Raw genomic sequence first — 24,371 nt, forward strand, 5'->3', positions numbered from 1 at the left:
TCTATCTATCTATCTATCTATCTATCTATCTATCTATCTATCTATCTATCTATCTATCTATCTATCTATCTATCTATCTATCTATCTATCTATATACATTTCTTTCTTATAGATGTGTATATTTTCATTTCTATATTATTCTATATATCACAGCTGCAGTACCGCTCTGTGTCCACAAGGCGGCAGCACTGCCGCAGAGCTCAGCCCGGGGCGGGCGGGGGGGCGCCCCTGCACGTGCAGAGAAGCGAGGCAAGAAACCACGTGTGCAACCCCCTTCCAAAAATTCTTCTCCGAGGTACGTCCCAAAACCCACCCCCCATCGAAACTTAGCAAGCCCTGCCTCTAACCAAATAAAAAACAAAATACACCTTCACTTAAATGTAATTAATATTTATTTCTATCATATTGAGCTATATTTATACACATAGATAAAATGCATAATCAATATAAAAATATATGAACGTCTATCCATATATTTTTCAAATTGAATATTAATCTACTTGTCTAGTTTTAGATAACTTGGGGTTTTTTTTGGTTTTTATTTCAATTTATACATAGATATATCTCCCTTTATTTATTTCTTTATTATAGATGTGTATATTTTCATTTCTATATTAATCGTTTAAAAGCCCTGCCTCAAAGCCTCTAACCAAATAAAAAACAATTAAACCCTTGTTTAAAATGTTTTCAATATCTATTTCTATAAAATTGATCTTTTATATTTGTACACACAGATACAATGCATAACAGATATTAAAGTACATCACCATCTATCCCTATAGTTTTCAAACTGATCATTAATTTACTTGTCCAGATTTGGATTACTGGTATTTATTTCTTCTTTTATGGCTTTATCTATCTATCTATCTATCTATCTATCTATCTATCTATCTATCTATCTATCTATCTATCTATCTATCTATCTCTCTATCTCTCTATCTCTCTATCTCTCTATCTCTCTATCTATCTATCATCTATCTATCTATCTATCTATCTATCTATCTATCTATCTATCTATGTATCTCCCTATCTATATATCTCTCTATCACCCTATATACGTTTCTTTATTATAGATGTGTATATTTTCATTTCTATATTAATCATTTAAAAGCCCTGCCTCTAAGCCTCTAACCAAATAAAAAACAATTAAACCCTTGTTTTAAATGTTTTTAATATCTATTTCTATAATATTGATCTTTTATACTTGTACACACAGACACAATGCATAACAGATATTAAAGTACATCACCATCTATCCCTATAGTTTTCATACTGATCATTAATTTACTTGTCCAGATTTGGATTACTGGTATTTATTTCTTCTTTTATGGCTCTATCTATCTATCTATCTATCTATCTATCTATCTATCTATCTCACTACATATATTTCTTTCTTATAGATGTGTATATTTTCATTTCTATATTATTCATTTAAATGCCATGCCTTTAATTAAATAAAAAGAGAAAAGCCCCTTGTATAAAAAAATTAATATATTTTCCTATAATATTGACCTTCTATCTTTATACACACAGATATAATGCATAACAGATATTAAAGCACATTACCATCTATCTATATAGTTTTCATACTGATCATTAATTTACTTGTCCAGATTTGGATTACTGGTATTCATTTCTTCTTTTATGGCTCTATCTATCTATCTATCTATCTCTCTATCTCCCTATATTTATTTCTTTATTATAGATGTGTATATTTTCATTTCTATATTATTCATTTAAATGCCATGCCTGTAACCAAATAAAAACCAGTAATTCCCTTGATTGAAAGATTTATAATATCTATTTCTAGAATATTGATTTTCTTTATTTATACACACAGAGATATAATGCACAACAGATATTAAAATACATTACCATCTATCCGTATATTTTTCATATTGAATATTAACCAGCTTGTCTAGATATAGATAATTTGTGTTTATTTCTTATTTATGGCTATATCTCTCTATCTCTCTATCACTCTATCTATCTATCTATCTATCTATCTATCTATCTATGTATCTCCCTATCTATATATCTCCCTATCTATCACCCTATATACGTTTCTTTATTATAGATGTGTATATTTTCATTCCTATATTAATCATTTAAAAGCCCTGCCTCTAAGCCTCTAACCAAATAAAAAACAATTAAACCCTTGTTTTAAATGTTTTTAATATCTATTTCTATAATATTGATCTTTTATATTTGTACACACAGACACAATGCATAACAGATATTAAAGTACATCACCATCTATCCCTATAGTTTTCATACTGATCATTAATTTACTTGTCCAGATTTGGATTACTGGGATTACTGGTATTTATTTCTTCTTTTATGGCTCTATCTATCTATCTATCTATCTATCTATCTATATCACTACATACATTTCTTTCTTATAGATGTGTATATTTTCATTTCTATATTATTCATTTAAATGCCATGCCTTTAATTAAATAAAAAAAGAAAAGCCCCTTGTATAAAAAAATTAATATATTTTCCTATAATATTGATCTTCTATATTTATACACACAGATATAATGCATAACAGATATTAAAGTACATTACCATCTATCTATATAGTTTTCATACTGATAATTAATTTACTTGTCCAGATTTGGATTACTGGTATTCATTTCTTCTTTTATGGCTCTATCTATCTATCTATCTATCTATCTATCTATCTATCTATCTATCTATCTATCTATCTATCTATCTATTTATCCCCCTATCTATCTCCCTATCTCTATATCTCCCTATCTCTATATCTCCCTATCTATCACCCTATATACATTTATTTATTATAGATGTGTATATTTTCATTTCTATATGAATCATTTAAAAGCCCTGCCTCTAAGCCACTAACCAAATAAAAAACAATTAAACCCTTGTTTTACATGTTTTTAATATCTATTTCTATAATATTGATCTTTTATATTTGTACACACAGACACAATGCATAACAGATATTTAAGTACATCACCATCTATCCCTATAGTTTTCATACTGATCATTAATTTACTTGTCCAGATTTGGATTACTGGAATTCATTTCTTCTTTTATGGCTCTATCTTTCTATCTATCTATCTATCTATCTATCTATCTATCTATCTATCTATCTATCTATCTATCTATCTATCTATCTATCTATCTATCTATCTATCTCCCTATATTCATTTCTTTATTGTAGATGTGTATATTTCCATTTCTATGTTATTGATTTAAATGTCAAGCATTTAAGTAAATAGGGGCGCCCAGTGAAAGGAGCCGCGGCGAGGTACGGGTCGTCGCGAGTGCCAGAAGCCCCAGAACGCGGCCGCGGTAAGGACCCCGGCAGAGTGAGGCGTCTTCACCGCTGCCTGTCGGCGCCCGACCTGCTGGCGCCCGGCCCCGGCGCCGCCGAGCGCACAGCCCGTGTCCGCACGGCCGGAAAAGCCGCGGAAAATTGCGCCGGAGCGGCGTCGGCGCCGGAGTGTTTGTCAGGCAGTCAATCGCACGCACCCACCGCCCGGGGTCCTTCCATTTTCCCGCCTTTTTGGCCGCCATCCTTGGGAGGTCAAGCCGGGCACGACCGGGCTGCCATGTTGTGCGTGGCGTGACGTCACTTCCGCCCTTCCTCGCCGCCATCTTTGTTGTGGCTGAAGCCACTTCCGGCAGAGCGGCCATCTTTGTTGTGGCACAATTTAGGCCCCCGCTGCTCTCAGCGCGTCTGTCTAACTTACTTGCCTGAACGAAAAACCTGCCGACGCTGACCGACTCCGAGCACTCCGCCCGATTGTCCGCCGCCTTTCCCGGGGCGAGGACGATTGGCGGCGGGGCTCAGCGGCTCCGTAGCTGGGCGGCGGCCGCGCCTGCGGCGGCAGGCATTGGAGTCAACGCCTCTGCCGGGGTCCTCCCGGCCGGCTCCGGAGGGGGGGGGGGGCCGTCGCGGCTCGGCTCGGTTCGGCTCTTTCCGGCCCGTTTCGGCTCGGCTCTTTCCGTCCCGCTTCGGCTCGGTTCGGCATCGCCCGCTTCGGCTCGGCTCGAACCTCCTCGGCCCCCGCTCGGCCCCGCCCCGCCCGGCTCGGCGCACAGCTGCAGTACCGCTCTTTGCCCACAAGGCGGCAGCACTGCCGCAGAGCTCAGCCCGGGGCGGGCGGGGGGGCGCCCCTGCACGTGCAGAGAAGCGAGGCAAGAAACCACGTGTGCAACCCCCTTCCAAAAATTCTTCTCCGAGGTACGTCCCAAAACCCACCCCCCATCGAAACTTAGCAAGCCCTGCCTCTAACCAAATAAAAAACAAAATACACCTTCACTTAAATGTAATTAATATTTATTTCTATCATATTGAGCTATATTTATACACATAGATAAAATGCATAATCAATATAAAAATATATGAACGTCTATCCATATATTTTTCAAATTGAATATTAATCTACTTGTCTAGTTTTAGATAACTTGGGTTTTTTTTTGGTTTTTATTTCAATTTATACATAGATATATCTCCCTTTATTTATTTCTTTATTATAGATGTGTATATTTTCATTTCTATATTAATCGTTTAAAAGCCCTGCCTCTAAGCCTCTAACCAAATAAAAAACAATTAAACCCTTGTTTAAAATGTTTTCAATATCTATTTCTATAAAATTGATCTTTTATATTTGTACACACAGATACAATGCATAACAGATATTAAAGTACATCACCATCTATCCCTATAGTTTTCAAACTGATCATTAATTTACTTGTCCAGATTTGGATTACTGGTATTTATTTCTTCTTTTATGGCTTTATCTATCTATCTATCTATCTATCTATCTATCTATCTATCTATCTATCTATCTATCTATCTATCTCTCTATCTCTCTATCTCTCTATCTCTCTATCTCTCTATCTATCTATCATCTATCTATCTATCTATCTATCTATCTATCTATCTATCTATCTATGTATCTCCCTATCTATATATCTCTCTATCACCCTATATACGTTTCTTTATTATAGATGTGTATATTTTCATTTCTATATTAATCATTTAAAAGCCCTGCCTCTAAGCCTCTAACCAAATAAAAAACAATTAAACCCTTGTTTTAAATGTTTTTAATATCTATTTCTATAATATTGATCTTTTATACTTGTACACACAGACACAATGCATAACAGATATTAAAGTACATCACCATCTATCCCTATAGTTTTCATACTGATCATTAATTTACTTGTCCAGATTTGGATTACTGGTATTTATTTCTTCTTTTATGGCTCTATCTATCTATCTATCTATCTATCTATCTCACTACATATATTTCTTTCTTATAGATGTGTATATTTTCATTTCTATATTATTCATTTAAATGCCATGCCTTTAATTAAATAAAAAGAGAAAAGCCCCTTGTATAAAAAAATTAATATATTTTCCTATAATATTGACCTTCTATCTTTATACACACAGATATAATGCATAACAGATATTAAAGCACATTACCATCTATCTATATAGTTTTCATACTGATCATTAATTAACTTGTCCAGATTTGGATTACTGGTATTCATTTCTTCTTTTATGGCTCTATCTATCTATCTATCTATCTCTCTATCTCCCTATATTTATTTCTTTATTATAGATGTGTATATTTTCATTTCTATATTATTCATTTAAATGCCATGCCTGTAACCAAATAAAAACCAGTAATTCCCTTGATTGAAAGATTTATAATATCTATTTCTATAATATTGATTTTCTTTATTTATACACACAGAGATATAATGCACAACAGATATTAAAATACATTACCATCTATCCGTATATTTTTCATATTGAATATTAACCAGCTTGTCTAGATATGGATAATTTGTGTTTATTTCTTATTTATGGCTATATCTCTCTATCTCTCTATCTCTCTGTCTATCTATCTATCTATCTATCTATCTATCTATCTATCTATCTATGTATCTCCCTATCAATATATCTCTCTATCACCCTATATACGTTTCTTTATTATAGATGTGTATATTTTCATTTCTATATTAATCATTTAAAAGCCCTGCCTCTAAGCCTCTAACCAAATAAAAAACAATTAAACCCTTGTTTTACATGTTTTTAATATCTATTTCTATAATATTGATTTTTTATATTTGTACACACAGACACAATGCATAACAGATATTAAAGTAGATCACCATCTATCCCTATAGTTTTCATACTGATCATTAATTTACTTGTCCAGATTTGGATTACTGGGATTACTGGTATTTATTTCTTCTTTTATGGCTCTATCTATCTATCTATCTATATCACTACATACATTTCTTTCTTATAGATGTGTATATTTTCATTTCTATATTATTCATTTAAATGCCATGCCTTTAATTAAATAAAAAGAGAAAAGCCCCTTGTATAAAAAAATTAATATATTTTTCTATAATATTGATCTTCTATATTTATACACACAGATATAATGCATAACAGATATTAAAGTACATTACCATCTATCTATATAGTTTTCATACTGATCATTAATTTACTTGTCCAGATTTGGATTACTGGGATTACTGGTATTTATTTCTTCTTTTATGGCTCTATCTATCTATCTATCTATCTATCTATCTATCTCACTACATATATTTCTTTCTTATAGATGTGTATATTTTCATTTCTATATTATTCATTTAAATGCCATGCCTTTAATTAAATAAAAAAAGAAAAGCCCCTTGTATAAAAAAATTAATATATTTTCCTATAATATTGACCTTCTATATTTATACACACAGATATAATGCATAACAGATATTAAAGCACATTACCATCTATCTATATAGTTTTCATACTGATCATTAATTAACTTGTCCAGATTTGGATTACTGGTATTCATTTTTTCTTTTATGGCTCTATCTTTCTATCTATCTATCTATCTATCTATCTATCTATCTATCTATCTATCTATCTATCTATCTATCTATCTATCTATCTATCTATCTATTTATCCCCCTATCTATCTCCCTATCTATATATCTCCCTATCTATATATCTCCCTATCTATCACCCTATATACATTTCTTTATTATAGATGTGTATATTTTCATTTCTATATTAATCATTTAAAAGCCCTGCCTCTAAGCCTCTAACCAAATAAAAAACAATTAAACCCTTGTTTTACATGTTTTTAATATCTATTTCTATAATATTGATTTTTTATATTTGTACACACAGACACAATGCATAACAGATATTAAATTAGATCACCATCTATCCCTATAGTTTTCATACTGATCATTAATTTACTTGTCCAGATTTGGATTACTGGAATTCATTTCTTCTTTTATGGCTCTATCTATCTATCTATCTATCTATCTATCTCACTACATATATTTCTTTCGTATAGATGTGTATATTTTCATTTCTATATTATTCATTTAAATGCCATGCCTGTAACCAAATAAAAACCAGTAATTCCCTTGATTGAAAGATTTATAATATCTATTTCTAGAATATTGATTTTCTTTATTTATACACACAGAGATATAATGCACAACAGATATTAAAATACATTACCATCTATCCGTATATTTTTCATATTGAATATTAACCAGCTTGTCTAGATATAGATAATTTGTGTTTATTTCTTATTTATGGCTATATCTCTCTATCTTTCTATCACTCTATCTATCTATCTATCTATCTATCTATCTATCTATGTATCTCCCTATCTATATATCTCCCTATCTATCACCCTATATACGTTTCTTTATTATAGATGTGTATATTTTCATTCCTATATTAATCATTTAAAAGCCCTGCCTCTAAGCCTCTAACCAAATAAAAAACAATTAAACCCTTGTTTTAAATGTTTTTAATATCTATTTCTATAATATTGATCTTTTATATTTGTACACACAGACACAATGCATAACAGATATTAAAGTACATCACCATCTATCCCTATAGTTTTCATACTGATCATTAATTTACTTGTCCAGATTTGGATTACTGGGATTACTGGTATTTATTTCTTCTTTTATGGCTCTATCTATCTATCTATCTATCTATCTATCTATATCACTACATACATTTCTTTCTTATAGATGTGTATATTTTCATTTCTATATTATTCATTTAAATGCCATGCCTTTAATTAAATAAAAAAAGAAAAGCCCCTTGTATAAAAAAATTAATATATTTTCCTATAATATTGATCTTCTATATTTATACACACAGATATAATGCATAACAGATATTAAAGTACATTACCATCTATCTATATAGTTTTCATACTGATAATTAATTTACTTGTCCAGATTTGGATTACTGGTATTCATTTCTTCTTTTATGGCTCTATCTATCTATCTATCTATCTATCTATCTATCTATCTATCTATCTATCTATCTATCTATCTATCTATTTATCCCCCTATCTATCTCCCTATCTCTATATCTCCCTATCTCTATATCTCCCTATCTATCACCCTATATACATTTCTTTATTATAGATGTGTATATTTTCATTTCTATATTAATCATTTAAAAGCCCTGCCTCTAAGCCACTAACCAAATAAAAAACAATTAAACCCTTGTTTTACATGTTTTTAATATCTATTTCTATAATATTGATCTTTTATATTTGTACACACAGACACAATGCATAACAGATATTTAAGTACATCACCATCTATCCCTATAGTTTTCATACTGATCATTAATTTACTTGTCCAGATTTGGATTACTGGAATTCATTTCTTCTTTTATGGCTCTATCTTTCTATCTATCTATCTATCTATCTATCTATCTATCTATCTATCTATCTATCTATCTATCTATCTATCTATCTATCTATCTATCTATCTATCTCCCTATATTCATTTCTTTATTGTAGATGTGTATATTTCCATTTCTATGTTATTGATTTAAATGTCAAGCATTTAAGTAAATAGGGGCGCCCAGTGAAAGGAGCCGCGGCGAGGTACGGGTCGTCGCGAGTGCCAGAAGCCCCAGAACGCGGCCGCGGTAAGGACCCCGGCAGAGTGAGGCGTCTTCACCGCTGCCTGTCGGCGCCCGACCTGCTGGCGCCCGGCCCCGGCGCCGCCGAGCGCACAGCCCGTTTCCGCACGGCCGGAAAAGCCGCGGAAAATTGCGCCGGAGCGGCGTCGGCGCCGGAGTGTTTGTCAGGCAGTCAATCGCACGCACCCACCGCCCGGGGTCCTTCCATTTTCCCGCCTTTTTGGCCGCCATCCTTGGGAGGTCAAGCCGGGCACGACCGGGCAGCCATGTTGTGCGTGGCGTGACGTCACTTCCGCCCTTCCTCGCCGCCATCTTTGTTGTGGCTGAAGCCACTTCCGGCAGAGCGGCCATCTTTGTTGTGGCACAATTTAGGCCCCCGCTGCTCTCAGCGCGTCTGTCTAACTTACTTGCCTGAACGAAAAACCTGCCGACGCTGACCGACTCCGAGCACTCCGCCCGATTGTCCGCCGCCTTTCCCGGGGCGAGGACGATGGCGGCGGGGCTCAGCGGCTCCGTAGCTGGGCGGCGGCCGCGCCTGCGGCGGCAGGCATTGGAGTCAACGCCTCTGCCGGGGTCCTCCCGGCCGGCTCCGGAGGGGGGGGGGGGCCGTCGCGGCTCGGCTCGGTTCGGCTCTTTCCGGCCCGTTTCGGCTCGGCTCTTTCCGTCCCGCTTCGGCTCGGTTCGGCATCGCCCGCTTCGGCTCGGCTCGAACCTCCTCGGCCCCCGCTCGGCCCCGCCCCGCCCGGCTCGGCGCACAGCTGCAGTACCGCTCTTTGCCCACAAGGCGGCAGCACTGCCGCAGAGCTCAGCCCGGGGCGGGCGGGGGGGCGCCCCTGCACGTGCAGAGAAGCGAGGCAAGAAACCACGTGTGCAACCCCCTTCCAAAAATTCTTCTCCGAGGTACGTCCCAAAACCCACCCCCCATCGAAACTTAGCAAGCCCTGCCTCTAACCAAATAAAAAACAAAATACACCTTCACTTAAATGTAATTAATATTTATTTCTATCATATTGAGCTATATTTATACACATAGATAAAATGCATAATCAATATAAAAATATATGAACGTCGATCCATATATTTTTCAAATTGAATATTAATCTACTTGTCTAGTTTTAGATAACTTGGGTTTTTTTTTGGTTTTTATTTCAATTTATACATAGATATATCTCCCTTTATTTATTTCTTTATTATAGATGTGTATATTTTCATTTCTATATTACTCGTTTAAAAGCCTTGCCTCTAAGCCTCTAACCAAATAAAAAACAATTAAACCCTTGTTTTAAATGTTTTTAATATCTATTTCTATAATATTGATCTTTTATATTTGTACACACAGACACAATGCATAACAGATATTAAAGTACATCACCGTCTATCCCTATAGTTTTCATACTGATCATTAATTTACTTGTCCAGATTTGGATTACTGGTATTTATTTCTTCTTTTATGGCTCTATCGATCTATCTATCTATCTATCTATCTATCTATCTATATCACTACATACATTTCTTTCTTATAGATGTGTATATTTTCATTTCTATATTATTCATTTAAATGCCTTGCCTTTAATTAAATAAAAAAAGAAAAGCCCCTTGTATAAAAAAATTAATATATTTTCCTATAATATTGATCTTCTATATTTATACACACAGATATAATGCATAACAGATATTAAAGTACATTACCATCTATCTATATAGTTTTCATACTGATAATTAATTTACTTGTCCAGATTTGGATTACTGGAATTCATTTCTTCTCTTATGGCTCTATCTATCTATCTATCTATCTATCTATCTATCTATCTATCTATCTATCTATCTATCTATCTATCTATCTATCTGTCTATCTATTTATCCCCCTATCTATCTCCCTATCTATGTATCTCCCTATCTATGTATCTCCCTATCTATCACCCTATATACATTTCTTTATTATAGATGTGTATATTTTCATTTCTATATGAATCATTTAAAAGCCCTGCCTCTAAGCCTCTAACCAAATAAAAAACAATTAAACCCTTGTTTTACATGTTTTTAATATCTATTTCTATAATATTGATCTTTTATATTTGTACACACAGACACAATGCATAACAGATATTAAAGTACATCACCATCTATCCCTATAGTTTTCATACTGATCATTAATTTACTTGTCCAGATTTGGATTACTGGAATTCATTTCTTCTTTTATGGCTCTATCTATCTATCTATCTATCTATCTATCTATCTATCTATCTATCTATCTATCTATCTATCTATCTATTTATCCCCCTATCTATCTCCCTATCTATATATCTCCCTATCTATCACCCTATATACATTTCTTTATTATAGATGTGTATATTTTCATTTCTATATTAATCATTTAAAAGCCCTGCCTCTAAGCCTCTAACCAAACAAAAAACAATTAAACCCTTGTTTTACATGTTTTTAATATCAATTTCTATAATATTAATCTTCTATATTTGTACACACAGACACAATGCATAACAGATATTAAAGTAGATCACCATCTATCCCTATAGTTTTCATACTGATCATTAATTTACTTGTCCAGATTTGGATTACTGGTATTTATTTCTTCTTTTATGGCTCTATCTATCTATCTATCTATCTATCTATATCACTACATATATTTCTTTCTTATAGTTGTGTATATTTTCATTTCTATATTATTCATTTAAATGCCATGCCTTTAATTAAATAAAAAAAGAAAAGCCCCTTGTATAAAAAAATTAATATATTTTCCTATAATATTGACCTTCTATATTTATACACACAGATATAATGCATAACAGATATTAAAGCACATTACCATCTATCTATATAGTTTTCATACTGATCATTAATTTACTTGTCCAGATTTGGATTACTGGTATTCATTTCTTCTTTTATGGCTCTATCTATCTATCTATCTATCTATCTATCTATCTATCTATCTATCTATCTATCTATCTATCTATCTATCTATCTATCTATCTATTTATCCCCCTATCTATCTCCCTATCTCTATATCTCCCTATCTCTATATCTCCCTATCTATCACCCTATATACATTTCTTTATTATAGATGTGTATATTTTCATTTCTATATTAATCATTTAAAAGCCCTGCCTCTAAGCCTCTAACCAAATAAAAAACAATTAAACCCTTGTTTTACATGTTTTTAATATCTATTTCTATAATATTGATCTTTTATATTTGTACACACAGACACAATGCATAACAGATATTAAAGTACATCACCATCTATCCCTATAGTTTTCATACAGATCATTAATTTACTTGTCCAGATTTGGATTACTGGTATTCATTTCTTCTTTTATGGCTCTATCTATCTATCTATCTATCTATATATCTCCCTATATTTATTTCTTTATTATAGATGTGTATATTTTCATTTCTATATTATTCATTTAAATGCCATGCCTGTAACCAAATAAAAAACAGTAATTCCCTTGATTGAAAGATTTATAATATCTATTTCTATAATATTGATTTTCTTTATTTATACACACAGAGATATAATGCACAACAGATATTAAAATACATTACCATCTATCCGTATATTTTTCATATTGAATATTAACCAGCTTGTCTAGATATGGATAATTTGTGTTTATTTCTTATTTATGGCTATATCTCTCTATCTCTCTATCACTCTATCTCTCTGTCTATCTATCTATCTATCTATCTATCTATCTATCTATCTATCTATCTATCTATGTATCTCCCTATCAATATATCTCTCCATCACCCTATATACGTTTCTTTATTATAGATGTGTATATTTTCATTTCTATATTAATCATTTAAAAGCCCTGCCTCTAAGCCTCTAACCAAATAAAAAACAATTAAACCCTTGTTTTAAATGTTTTTAATATCTATTTCTATAATATTGATCTTTTATACTTGTACACACAGACACAATGCATAACAGATATTAAAGTACATCACCATCTATCCCTATAGTTTTCATACGGATCATTAATTAACTTGTCCAGATTTGGATTACTGGAATTCATTTCTTCTTTTATGGCTCCATCTATCTATCCATCTATCTATCTATCCATCTATCTGTCTGTCTGTCTCTCTATCTATCTATCTATCTATCTATCTATCTATCTATCTATCTATCTATCTATCTATCTATCTATCTATCTATCTATCTATCTATCTATCTATCTATCTATCTATCTATATACATTTCTTTCTTATAGATGTGTATATTTTCATTTCTATATTATTCTATATATCACAGCTGCAGTACCGCTCTGTGTCCACAAGGCGGCAGCACTGCCGCAGAGCTCAGCCCGGGGCGGGCGGGGGGGCGCCCCTGCACGTGCAGAGAAGCGAGGCAAGAAACCACGTGTGCAACCCCCTTCCAAAAATTCTTCTCCGAGGTACGTCCCAAAACCCACCCCCCATCGAAACTTAGCAAGCCCTGCCTCTAACCAAATAAAAAACAAAATACACCTTCACTTAAATGTAATTAATATTTATTTCTATCATATTGAGCTATATTTATACACATAGATAAAATGCATAATCAATATAAAAATATATGAACGTCTATCCATATATTTTTCAAATTGAATATTAATCTACTTGTCTAGTTTTAGATAACTTGGGTTTTTTTTTGGTTTTTATTTCAATTTATACATAGATATATCTCCCTTTATTTATTTCTTTATTATAGATGTGTATATTTTCATTTCTATATTAATCGTTTAAAAGCCCTGCCTCAAAGCCTCTAACCAAATAAAAAACAATTAAACCCTTGTTTAAAATGTTTTCAATATCTATTTCTATAAAATTGATCTTTTATATTTGTACACACAGATACAATGCATAACAGATATTAAAGTACATCACCATCTATCCCTATAGTTTTCAAACTGATCATTAATTTACTTGTCCAGATTTGGATTACTGGTATTTATTTCTTCTTTTATGGCTTTATCTATCTATCTATCTATCTATCTATCTATCTATCTATCTATCTATCTATCTATCTCTCTATCTCTCTATCTCTCTATCTCTCTATCTCTCTATCTATCTATCATCTATCTATCTATCTATCTATCTATCTATCTATCTATCTATGTATCTCCCTATCTATATATCTCTCTATCACCCTATATACGTTTCTTTATTATAGATGTGTATATTTTCATTTCTATATTAATCATTTAAAAGCCCTGCCTCTAAGCCTCTAACCAAATAAAAAACAATTAAACCCTTGTTTTAAATGTTTTTAATATCTATTTCTATAATATTGATCTTTTATACTTGTACACACAGACACAATGCATAACAGATATTAAAGTACATCACCATCTATCCCTATAGTTTTCATACTGATCATTAATTTACTTGTCCAGATTTGGATTACTGGTATTTATTTCTTCTTTTATGGCTCTATCTATCTATCTATCTATCTATCTATCTATCTATCTATCTATCTATCTCACTACATATATTTCTTTCTTATAGATGTGTATATTTTCATTTCTATATTATTCATTTAAATGCCATGCCTTTAATTAAATAAAAAGAGAAAAGCCCCTTGTATAAAAAAATTAATATATTTTCCTATAATATTGACCTTCTATCTTTATACACACAGATATAATGCATAACAGATATTAAAGCACATTACCATCTATCTATATAGTTTTCATACTGATCATTAATTTACTTGTCCAGATTTGGATTACTGGTATTCATTTCTTCTTTTATGGCTCTATCTATCTATCTATCTATCTATCTCTCTATCTCCCTATATTTATTTCTTTATTATAGATGTGTATATTTTCATTTCTATATTATTCATTTAAATGCCATGCCTGTAACCAAATAAAAACCAGTAATTCCCTTGATTGAAAGATTTATAATATCTATTTCTAGAATATTGATTTTCTTTATTTATACACACAGAGATATAATGCACAACAGATATTAAAATACATTACCATCTATCCGTATATTTTTCATATTGAATATTAACCAGCTTGTCTAGATATAGATAATTTGTGTTTATTTCTTATTTATGGCTATATCTCTCTATCTCTCTATCACTCTATCTATCTATCTATCTATCTATCTATCTATCTATGTATCTCCCTATCTATATATCTCCCTATCTATCACCCTATATACGTTTCTTTATTATAGATGTGTATATTTTCATTCCTATATTAATCATTTAAAAGCCCTGCCTCTAAGCCTCTAACCAAATAAAAAACAATTAAACCCTTGTTTTAAATGTTTTTAATATCTATTTCTATAATATTGATCTTTTATATTTGTACACACAGACAAAATGCATAACAGATATTAAAGTACATCACCATCTATCCCTATAGTTTTCATACTGATCATTAATTTACTTGTCCAGATTTGGATTACTGGGATTACTGGTATTTATTTCTTCTTTTATGGCTCTATCTATCTATCTATCTATCTATCTATCTATATCACTACATACATTTCTTTCTTATAGATGTGTATATTTTCATTTCTATATTATTCATTTAAATGCCATGCCTTTAATTAAATAAAAAAAGAAAAGCCCCTTGTATAAAAAAATTAATATATTTTCCTATAATATTGATCTTCTATATTTATACACACAGATATAATGCATAACAGATATTAAAGTACATTACCATCTATCTATATAGTTTTCATACTGATAATTAATTTACTTGTCCAGATTTGGATTACTGGTATTCATTTCTTCTTTTATGGCTCTATCTATCTATCTATCTATCTATCTATCTATCTATCTATCTATCTATCTATCTATCTATCTATCTATTTATCCCCCTATCTATCTCCCTATCTCTATATCTCCCTATCTCTATATCTCCCTATCTATCACCCTATATACATTTATTTATTATAGATGTGTATATTTTCATTTCTATATGAATCATTTAAAAGCCCTGCCTCTAAGCCACTAACCAAATAAAAAACAATTAAACCCTTGTTTTACATGTTTTTAATATCTATTTCTATAATATTGATCTTTTATATTTGTACACACAGACACAATGCATAACAGATATTTAAGTACATCACCATCTATCCCTATAGTTTTCATACTGATCATTAATTTACTTGTCCAGATTTGGATTACTGGAATTCATTTCTTCTTTTATGGCTCTATCTTTCTATCTATCTATCTATCTATCTATCTATCTATCTATCTATCTATCTATCTATCTATCTATCTATCTATCTCCCTATATTCATTTCTTTATTGTAGATGTGTATATTTCCATTTCTATGTTATTGATTTAAATGTCAAGCATTTAAGTAAATAGGGGCGCCCAGTGAAAGGAGCCGCGGCGAGGTACGGGTCGTCGCGAGTGCCAGAAGCCCCAGAACGCGGCCGCGGTAAGGACCCCGGCAGAGTGAGGCGTCTTCACCGCTGCCTGTCGGCGCCCGACCTGCTGGCGCCCGGCCCCGGCGCCGCCGAGCGCACAGCCCGTGTCCGCACGGCCGGAAAAGCCGCGGAAAATTGCGCCGGAGCGGCGTCGGCGCCGGAGTGTTTGTCAGGCAGTCAATCGCACGCACCCACCGCCCGGGGTCCTTCCATTTTCCCGCCTTTTTGGCCGCCATCCTTGGGAGGTCAAGCCGGGCACGACCGGGCTGCCATGTTGTGCGTGGCGTGACGTCACTTCCGCCCTTCCTCGCCGCCATCTTTGTTGTGGCTGAAGCCACTTCCGGCAGAGCGGCCATCTTTGTTGTGGCACAATTTAGGCCCCCGCTGCTCTCAGCGCGTCTGTCTAACTTACTTGCCTGAACGAAAAACCTGCCGACGCTGACCGACTCCGAGCACTCCGCCCGATTGTCCGCCGCCTTTCCCGGGGCGAGGACGATTGGCGGCGGGGCTCAGCGGCTCCGTAGCTGGGCGGCGGCCGCGCCTGCGGCGGCAGGCATTGGAGTCAACGCCTCTGCCGGGGTCCTCCCGGCCGGCTCCGGAGGGGGGGGGGGGCCGTCGCGGCTCGGCTCGGTTCGGCTCTTTCCGGCCCGTTTCGGCTCGGCTCTTTCCGTCCCGCTTCGGCTCGGTTCGGCATCGCCCGCTTCGGCTCGGCTCGAACCTCCTCGGCCCCCGCTCGGCCCCGCCCCGCCCGGCTCGGCGCACAGCTGCAGTACCGCTCTTTGCCCACAAGGCGGCAGCACTGCCGCAGAGCTCAGCCCGGGGCGGGCGGGGGGGCGCCCCTGCACGTGCAGAGAAGCGAGGCAAGAAACCACGTGTGCAACCCCCTTCCAAAAATTCTTCTCCGAGGTACGTCCCAAAACCCACCCCCCATCGAAACTTAGCAAGCCCTGCCTCTAACCAAATAAAAAACAAAATACACCTTCACTTAAATGTAATTAATATTTATTTCTATCATATTGAGCTATATTTATACACATAGATAAAATGCATAATCAATATAAAAATATATGAACGTCGATCCATATATTTTTCAAATTGAATATTAATCTACTTGTCTAGTTTTAGATAACTTGGGTTTTTTTTTGGTTTTTATTTCAATTTATACATAGATATATCTCCCTTTATTTATTTCTTTATTATAGATGTGTATATTTTCATTTCTATATTACTCGTTTAAAAGCCCTGCCTCTAAGCCTCTAACCAAATAAAAAACAATTAAACCCTTGTTTTAAATGTTTTTAATATCTATTTCTATAATATTGATCTTTTATATTTGTACACACAGACACAATGCATAACAGATATTAAAGTACATCACCATCTATCCCTATAGTTTTCATACTGATCATTAATTTACTTGTCCAGATTTGGATTACTGGTATTTATTTCTTCTTTTATGGCTCTATCGATCTATCTATCTATCTATCTATCTATCTATCTATCTATCTATCTATCTATCTATATCACTACATACATTTCTTTCTTATAGATGTGTATATTTTCATTTCTATATTATTCATTTAAATGCCTTGCCTTTAATTAAATAAAAAAAGAAAAGCCCCTTGTATAAAAAAATTAATATATTTTCCTATAATATTGATCTTCTATATTTATACACACAGATATAATGCATAACAGATATTAAAGTACATTACCATCTATCTATATAGTTTTCATACTGATAATTAATTTACTTGTCCAGATTTGGATTACTGGAATTCATTTCTTCTCTTATGGCTCTATCTATCTATCTATCTATCTATCTATCTATCTATCTATCTATCTATCTATCTATCTATCTATCTATCTATTTATCCCCCTATCTATCTCCCTATCTATATATCTCCCTATCTATGTATCTCCCTATCTATCACCCTATATACATTTCTTTATTATAGATGTGTATATTTTCATTTCTATATTAATCATTTAAAAGCCCTGCCTCTAAGCCTCTAACCAAATAAAAAACAATTAAACCCTTGTTTTACATGTTTTTAATATCAATTTCTATAATATTAATCTTCTATATTTGTACACACAGACACAATGCATAACAGATATTAAAGTAGATCACCATCTATCAATATAGTTTTCATACTGATCATTAATTTACTTGTCCAGATTTGGATTACTGGAATTCATTTCTTCTTTTATGGCTCTATCTATCTATCTATCTATCTATCTATCTATCTATCTATCTATCTATCTATCTATCTCTCTATCTCTCTATCTCCCTATATTTATTTCTTTATTATAGATGTTTATATTTTCATTTCTATATTATTCATTTAAATGCCATGCCTGTAAGCAAATAAAAACCAGTAATTCCCTTGATTGAAAGATTTATAATATCTATTTCTATAATATTGATTTTCTTTATTTATACACACAGAGATATAATGCACAACAGATATTAAAATACATTACCATCTATCTGTATATTTTTCATATTGAATATTAACCAGCTTGTCTAGATATAGATAATTTGTGTTTATTTCTTATTTATGGCTATATCTCTCTATCTCTCTATCTCTCTATCTCTCTGTCTATCTATCTATCTATCTATCTATCTATCTATCTATCTATCTATCTATCTATCTATCTATCTATTTATCCCCCTATCTATCTCCCTATCTCTATATCTCCCTATCTATATATCTCCCTATCTATCACCCTATATACATTTCTTTATTATAGATGTGTATATTTTCATTTCTATATTAATCATTTAAAAGCCCTGCCTCTAAGCCTCTAACCAAATAAAAAACAATTAAACCCTTGTTTTACATGTTTTTAATATCTATTTCTATAATATTGATCTTTTATATTTGTACACACAGACACAATGCATAACAGATATTAAAGTACATCACCATCTATCCCTATAGTTTTCATACAGATCATTAATTTACTTGTCCAGATTTGGATTACTGGTATTCATTTCTTCTTTTATGGCTCTATCTATCTATCTATCTATCTATCTATATATCTCCCTATATTTATTTCTTTATTATAGATGTGTATATTTTCATTTCTATATTATTCATTTAAATGCCATGCCTGTAACCAAATAAAAAACAGTAATTCCCTTGATTGAAAGATTTATAATATCTATTTCTATAATATTGATTTTCTTTATTTATACACACAGAGATATAATGCACAACAGATATTAAAATACATTACCATCTATCCGTATATTTTTCATATTGAATATTAACCAGCTTGTCTAGATATGGATAATTTGTGTTTATTTCTTATTTATGGCTATATCTCTCTATCTCTCTATCACTCTATCTCTCTGTCTATCTATCTATCTATCTATCTATCTATCTATCTATCTATCTATCTATGTATCTCCCTATCAATATATCTCTCTATCACCCTATATACGTTTCTTTATTATAGATGTGTATATTTTCATTTCTATATTAATCATTTAAAAGCCCTGCCTCTAAGCCTCTAACCAAATAAAAAAAAATTAAACCCTTGTTTTACATGTTTTTAATATCTATTTCTATAATATTGATTTTTTATATTTGTACACACAGACACAATGCATAACAGATATTAAAGTAGATCACCATCTATCCCTATAGTTTTCATACTGATCATTAATTTACTTGTCCAGATTTGGATTACTGGGATTACTGGTATTTATTTCTTCTTTTATGGCTCTATCTATCTATCTATCTATCTATCTATATCACTACATATATTTCTTTCTTATAGATGTGTATATTTTCATTTCTATATTATTCATTTAAATGCCATGCCTTTAATTAAATAAAAAAAGAAAAGCCCCTTGTATAAAAAAATTAATATATTTTCCTATAATATTGACCTTCTATCTTTATACACACAGATATAATGCATAACAGATATTAAAGCACATTACCATCTATCTATATAGTTTTCATACTGAGAATTAATTTACTTGTCCAGATTTGGATTACTGGTATTCATTTCTTCTTTTATGGCTCTATCTATCTATCTATCTATCTATCTATCTATCTATCTATCTATCTATCTATCTATCTATCTATCTATCTATCTGTCTATCTATCTATCTATTTATCCCCCTATCTATCTCCCTATCTCTATATCTCCCTATCTATATATCTCCCTATCTATCACCCTATATACATTTCTTTATTATAGATGTGTATATTTTCATTTCTATATTAATCATTTAAAAGCCCTGCCTCTAAGCCTCTAACCAAATAAAAAACAATTAAACCCTTGTTTTACATGTTTTTAATATCTACTTCTATAATATTAATCTTCTATATTTGTACACACAGACAGAATGCATAACAGATATTAAAGTAGATCACCATCTATCAATATAGTTTTCATACTGATCATTAATTAACTTGTCCAGATTTGGATTACTGGTATTCATTATTTCTTTTATGGCTCTATCTATCTATCTATCTATCTATCTATCTATCTATCTATCTATCTATCTATCTATATATCTCCCTATATTTATTTCTTTATTATAGATGTGTATATTTTCATTTCTATATTATTCATTTAAATGCCATGCCTGTAACCAAATAAAAACCAGTAATTCCCTTGATTGAAAGATTTATAATATCTATTTCTAGAATATTGATTTTCTTTATTTATACACACAGAGATATAATGCACAACAGATATTAAAATACATTACCATCTATCCGTATATTTTTCATATTGAATATTAACCAGCTTGTCTAGATATAGATAATTTGTGTTTATTTCTTATTTATGGCTATATCTCTCTATCTCTCTATCACTCTATCTATCTATCTATCTATCTATCTATCTATCTATGTATCTCCCTATCTATATATCTCCCTATCTATCACCCTATATACGTTTCTTTATTATAGATGTGTATATTTTCATTCCTATATTAATCATTTAAAAGCCCTGCCTCTAAGCCTCTAACCAAATAAAAAACAATTAAACCCTTGTTTTAAATGTTTTTAATATCTATTTCTATAATATTGATCTTTTATATTTGTACACACAGACACAATGCATAACAGATATTAAAGTACATCACCATCTATCCCTATAGTTTTCATACTGATCATTAATTTACTTGTCCAGATTTGGATTACTGGGATTACTGGTATTTATTTCTTCTTTTATGGCTCTATCTATCTATCTATCTATCTATCTATCTATATCACTACATACATTTCTTTCTTATAGATGTGTATATTTTCATTTCTATATTATTCATTTAAATGCCATGCCTTTAATTAAATAAAAAAAGAAAAGCCCCTTGTATAAAAAAATTAATATATTTTCCTATAATATTGATCTTCTATATTTATACACACAGATATAATGCATAACAGATATTAAAGTACATTACCATCTATCTATATAGTTTTCATACTGATAATTAATTTACTTGTCCAGATTTGGATTACTGGTATTCATTTCTTCTTTTATGGCTCTATCTATCTATCTATCTATCTATCTATCTATCTATCTATCTATCTATCTATCTATCTATCTATCTATTTATCCCCCTATCTATCTCCCTATCTCTATATCTCCCTATCTCTATATCTCCCTATCTATCACCCTATATACATTTCTTTATTATAGATGTGTATATTTTCATTTCTATATTAATCATTTAAAAGCCCTGCCTCTAAGCCACTAACCAAATAAAAAACAATTAAACCCTTGTTTTACATGTTTTTAATATCTATTTCTATAATATTGATCTTTTATATTTGTACACACAGACACAATGCATAACAGATATTTAAGTACATCACCATCTATCCCTATAGTTTTCATACTGATCATTAATTTACTTGTCCAGATTTGGATTACTGGAATTCATTTCTTCTTTTATGGCTCTATCTTTCTATCTATCTATCTATCTATCTATCTATCTATCTATCTATCTATCTATCTATCTATCTATCTATCTATCTCCCTATATTTATTTCTTTATTATAGATGTGTATATTTTCATTTCTATATTATTCATTTAAATGCCATGCCTGTAACCAAATAAAAACCAGTAATTCCCTTGATTGAAAGATTTATAATATCTATTTCTATAATATTGATTTTCTTTATTTATACACACAGAGATATAATGCACAACATATATTAAAATACATTACCATCTATCCGTATATTTTTCATATTGAATATTAACCAGCTTGTCTAGATATGGATAATTTGTGTTTATTTCTTATTTATGGCTATATCTCTCTATCTCTCTATCACTCTATCTCTCTGTCTATCTATCTATCTATCTATCTATCTATCTATCTATCTATCTATCTATCTATCTATGTATCTCCCTATCTATATATCTATCACCCTATATACGTTTCTTTATTATAGATGTGTATATTTTCATTTCTATATTAATCATTTAAAAGCCCTGCCTCTAAGCCTCTAACCAAATAAAAAACAATTAAACCCTTGTTTTAAATGTTTTTAATATCTACTTCTATAATATTGATCTTTTATATTTGTACACACAGACACAATGCATAACAGATATTAAAGTACATCACCATCTATCCCTATAGTTTTCATACTGATCATTAATTAACTTGTCCAGATTTGGATTACTGGAATTCATTTCTTCTTTTATGGCTCCATCTATCTATCTATCTATCTATCTATCTGTCTGTCTCTCTATCTATCTATCTATCTATCTATCTATCTATCTATCTATCTATCTATCTATCTATCTATCTATCTATCTATCTATCTCCCTATATACATTTCTTTCTTATAGATGTGTATATTTTCATTTCTATATTATTCTATATATCACAGCTGCAGTACCGCTCTGTGTCCACAAGGCGGCAGCACTGCCGCAGAGCTCAGCCCGGGGCGGGCGGGGGGGCGCCCCTGCACGTGCAGAGAAGCGAGGCAAGAAACCACGTGTGCAACCCCCTTCCAAAAATTCTTCTCCGAGGTACGTCCCAAAACCCACCCCCCATCGAAACTTAGCAAGCCCTGCCTCTAACCAAATAACAAACAAAATACACCTTCACTTAAATGTAATTAATATTTATTTCTATCATATTGAGCTATATTTATACACATAGATAAAATGCATAATCAATATAAAAATATATGAACGTCGATCCATATATTTTTCAAATTGAATATTAATCTACTTGTCTAGTTTTAGATAACTTGGGTTTTTTTTTGGTTTTTATTTCAATTTATACATAGATATATCTCCCTTTATTTATTTCTTTATTATAGATGTGTATATTTTCATTTCTATATTAATCGTTTAAAAGCCCTGCCTCTAAGCCTCTAACCAAATAAAAAACAATTAAACCCTTGTTTTAAATGTTTTTAATATCTATTTCTATAATATTGATCTTTTATATTTGTACACACAGATACAATGCATAACAGATATTAAAGTACATCAACATCTATGCCTATAGTTTTCAAACTGATCATTAATTTACTTGTCCAGATTTGGATTACTGGTATTTATTTCTTCTTTTATGGCTTTATCTATCTATCTATCTATCTATCTATCTATCTATCTATCTATCTATCTATCTCTCTCTCTCTCTCTATCTATCTATCTATCATCTATCTATCTATCTATCCCCCTATCTATCCCCCTATCTATATATCTCCCTATCTATCACCCTATATACATTTCTTTATTATAGATGTGTATATTTTCATTTCTATATTAATCATTTAAAAGCCCTGCCTCTAAGCCTCTAACCAAATAAAAAACAATTAAACCCTTGTTTTACATGTTTTTAATATCTATTTCTATAATATTGATCTTCTATATTTGTACACACATTTAGAATGCATAACAGATATTAAAGTAGATCACCATCTATCTATATAGTTTTCATACTGATCATTAATTTACTTGTCCAGATTTGGATTACTGGTATTCATTTC

The sequence above is a fragment of the Cyanistes caeruleus genome, chromosome 3 (assembly GCF_971803275.1).
Source record: "Cyanistes caeruleus chromosome 3, bCyaCae1.hap1.1, whole genome shotgun sequence".
Taxonomy (NCBI): domain Eukaryota; kingdom Metazoa; phylum Chordata; class Aves; order Passeriformes; family Paridae; genus Cyanistes; species Cyanistes caeruleus.